Consider the following 4,118-nt stretch of genomic DNA (forward strand, 5'->3'; position numbering starts at 1 on the left):
AAATCCATTACCAAAAAAGTTAAAAGAAAAAGCTTGAGAAAAAATATAAATAGAGAAAAAAAGAAAGTACAAAATTCAATTTGATTATGATAGAAGATAATCCTCTGAAAATTAAAAAATATATATATATATATATATATAATAAATGAAGATGATGACCTAAAACAAAAAACTTAAAAGAAAACTTTTTAAAAAAAGTCAAAATAAAGAAGGATTAAATATTTATTTTTTATTGAAATTTTAATTTAAAATTTTTGTTATATTTATTTTTTTCAAACTTAAATTTATATTTTCAAGTTAATTTAGTATGATGATAGTTATTTCAATTTTATTACTATAAAAATATTAAAATTATTTTATTACATTAGAATTATAATTTGGTTAACAATTACGTGCTATGCACGTGAAAGAAAATTAGTACTTATAAATTTATAATTTATCCTATATGCATATTCAATAAATTTTATAACTTATAAGAATATGAAAATCCAATAAATTATATTTAGCATTTAGAAAAAAAAAAAACTCATATCTTAAAATTTTTTACAAGTAGAAGCTCCCATCATGGTTAGGTATTTAATGTGCTACAGTTCGTATTTTGGAAATAAACCATCAAGAGAGTATTTTTGAGGGATTATGACTTTAGGGCTCGGAGCATCATAAATCGCGTGTAGGGACAGAAAAAAAAAAAGGAATGCAATTTGGTAGCTAGCACCAACAGAAAACAGCGATCACATCAATGTTCAAAATTTGAATCGCAACAAGAACTGATAATAAGATTCCCGCAACATTAACCTGACATAATCTTCCTGCTTGCGTTCCTGTTATCCTGTATACCTGAGAAACTTTCAGAAACGGAGCAACTCCTAGAACTCACAGGAATTCAAAAGCTGAATTAAGCATTACGAGGATAATAAAGAAAATTTCAACTGCATTAAAGCTAGTGATTAAGTGCATAATGGTTCATTTCATGTAATTTACAACAGAACAGGGAATCCTGTTCAAGTGGAAATCATACCAATTGCTGAAAATGCCTTAAAAAAAGAGCATTGCATAATGCACAGATATGTCCAATTGCTGCAACTGTCAAAGAAGATAAACGAGTTTTTTCTGCTTCTTATCCTATTCCCCCCACCAAATTTACTCCTTGCAATCATGATCTTGTTACCCAAAGATCAATGGATATTCATCATACTGTTCAGAGAAACCACGTTTCTCGGCCATGCCCTTCAACGATTCATAAACCTGGTACATAGAAGGTCTGTCCTTTGGCCTAGGAACTACACAAGTACAAGCAACTCTCAGAAACTGCATAATTTCATCATCATGACCCTTTCCAAACAAGGCTTTATCAACAGTTTCCGTGCCTCGACCTTTGCTGAACAACTGATTAACCCAATCCACCAAATTCCCTTTAAATCCTTCCTCTGAATTGCTAATCCCAGTTGGTTTTTGACCCGAAACCAACTCCAACAACACAACCCCAAAACTATAAACATCCCCTTTCAAAGAAGCAACCATAGTACTAGAATACTCAGGAGCCACATAACCAAACTCCCCTAAATCCCCATTCATAAATGAACTGTCATTCGAATCACGAGACCCCATCAATCCTGCCAAACCAAAATCCGTTATTCGAGCATCAAAATCATCATCAAGAAGCACAACATTGGAACTGAAATACTGATGCACATGGGGCGGTTGGCATCCATGGTGAAGCCAGACTAAGCCTCTAGCCACACCAACACCAATCCTAAGCCTTGTTGACCAATCCAAAATCTCAAACTTCCCATCCCCAAAACCAACAACACTTGCTCCATGCAACTGAGAATACAATGTCCCATTAGGCATATGCTTATAAACCAAAAACCTCTCTTCTTCCACAACACAAAACCCTAAAAGAGGAACCAAATTCGGATGCCTAAGTTGTCCTAACCTATTGATTTCCGACCTAAACTGTTTCTCACTAAGCTTACAAGCGCTTAACCTCTTAATCGCCAATGCAGATCCGTCGGGCAACACCGCCTTGTACGAAACTCCTGTCCTCGTCGAAATCACCACATTGTCCGAATCGAAATCGCTCGTTGCAACCAATAAATCCGCCAATTTAATCTTATTTATAGGCTTTTGAAACAAAGAAACTTGAACAAGCTTATGAGATTTCAACAATTCAATCCAACTACTATCATCTTTGCCCTCAAAGCCGTAACTTTTCTTTCTTTTTTCGCCTGCACCAGCTCCGAGAAAGAACCACCACCAAACCACGAAACCGACGATTAACGAAACGGCGGCCCCGATGACACCGGCTATTATGATAATTCCAAGATTTTTACCGCTCAATCCACCGCATTTCCATAAAGGTTTCCCACAAAGTCCACTGTTACCGTCAAAACCGTACTTGCCGAATCTCGCCAGATCAGACGGGATCGAGCCGGACAAGTCGTTATCCGCAACGGAAAACCGTTTAAGCCGGTCCAACCTGGCAAGCTCGTAAGGGATCGAACCGGACAACTTGTTATCGTCTAAAACGAGGTCGTTTAGGAACTTACAGTTAACGATCTGAGGAGGGATAGAACCGGAGAGACGGTTACCGGAGAGATCGAGACGTACGAGATAAGGAAGCCAAGAGCAGATATCGTTAGGAATGGGACCGGAGAGAGAGTTATTGGAAAGATATAGATTCTGGAGGCTCCGACAGTACTTCAAAGAGTCCGGCAACTGACCCGACAGCTTCATGGAAGAGAGTTGGAGGCTAATGATTCGGTTTTCCTTGTCATTCCAGCATGAGACGCCGGTGAGATTGCAAACGGAGGTTGATGAGCTGTTGGTGAAGCTCCACGTGGAAAGACGGGATTCCGGGTCGTTGAGGGAGCTTTTCAGGCCTTGGAGACAAGTGATGTCATCTTCGATGGCGAAAAAAAGGAAGAAGTTAAAGAGTAAAAGTGAGCAAGTTAAAAAAACGAGATGCTTCTTCATGGCAGAGCTGCTGCGCGTTTTGACACTTTGGCTTAGAGTAAGGGCTGTTTTCTTTTTGGAAACGGAGGCTAGACGAAAAGTAAAGGGAATGGAGGAGGAAGCTGCCATTTGGGGATAAAGAAGAGAGAGAAAAAGAGCAGCTCAGCGCTGTTGCTGTTTTTGCATTTTTGGCTGCCAACTTGATTTTCTCATGTCTGGCTTTGTTTCGTTTTGTTTTAGTATTACGAATACAGTTATTATTTAATACTTGGACTTGTTTGATTTGCTTTCAAAGCGGCGCCGTATTAGGACTTTGAAATTGGATTATGACTATTAGGACAAAATCATAGTCAAATTTCCTAATGCGTAGCTTAGATACATATATATTTTTAGGATAAAAAAGGAATGTAATTTACTAATTTAGGAGCAAATGCAATTTTATGGAAAGAGATTGAAATTTTTGCATCATTTCATAGGAATCTTTGCTCATTGTAGTACAGTTGACTTTCAACTTGAATTACAGTGAGTGAGGGGATTGGGAACTTGTTTTTTTTTTTTGGGTGCTCAAAGGAGCGCAAATTGCAATCATTTTCATATTATTTCAGGTTGGGCTGAGGCTTTCCTGTAATTTTGAGGCCAGCACTTGGTTTACAGCACATTGATTCGGATGTTACAAAAATTACAAACTCTTGTGCTTCTTTTTTTTTTTTTTTTTTATAAAATTAAAATTTACTAATAAGAAGATATAATTATAATCAAATATTATATTCATGTAATTAATAATAAACACTACTGAAAAATGAAGTATTATCAATGAAATTTCAATCGGTAATGCTTCATTTTTTGTTGGTAATAATATTATCTATGGATTTATTGATGAAAAAATTTCATCAATGTTAGCAAAGTCAATAATATAATTTCGTTGGAATTACAAAATTAGGTCGGTAAATTAGCAATAAAATGTTTTGTTGGTAATAATAATTTTTTCATTTGGTATATTATTTTAATAATTCTTTCTTTTTCAAAATTAATTTATAATTTTACAAAAAAAATCATCGATAATATTAATATTTTCAACAGTAATACTTTTTAAATAATATTTAATAATATTTAATTTATAATTTTTGTCATTTTATTCTAAATTTTTAAATTTGTTTTCTAAA

General features: G+C 35.0%; 1 pseudogene across 1 annotated transcript; it reads right to left on the reverse strand.

Moving 5' to 3' along the window:
- Window positions 1-911: 911 nt before the first annotated feature.
- LOC111287736 (putative inactive receptor kinase At1g27190 pseudogene) lies at window positions 912-3,179 on the reverse strand (annotated as a pseudogene). Its single transcript, XR_016341676.1, has one exon. The product of XR_016341676.1 is annotated as a putative inactive receptor kinase At1g27190 pseudogene (transcript).
- Window positions 3,180-4,118: the final 939 nt, after the last annotated feature.

Source organism: Durio zibethinus, chromosome 4 (genome assembly GCF_047325235.1).
Source record: "Durio zibethinus cultivar Kanyao isolate XHJ-2024 chromosome 4, ASM4732523v1, whole genome shotgun sequence".
NCBI classification, from domain to species: domain Eukaryota; kingdom Viridiplantae; phylum Streptophyta; class Magnoliopsida; order Malvales; family Malvaceae; genus Durio; species Durio zibethinus.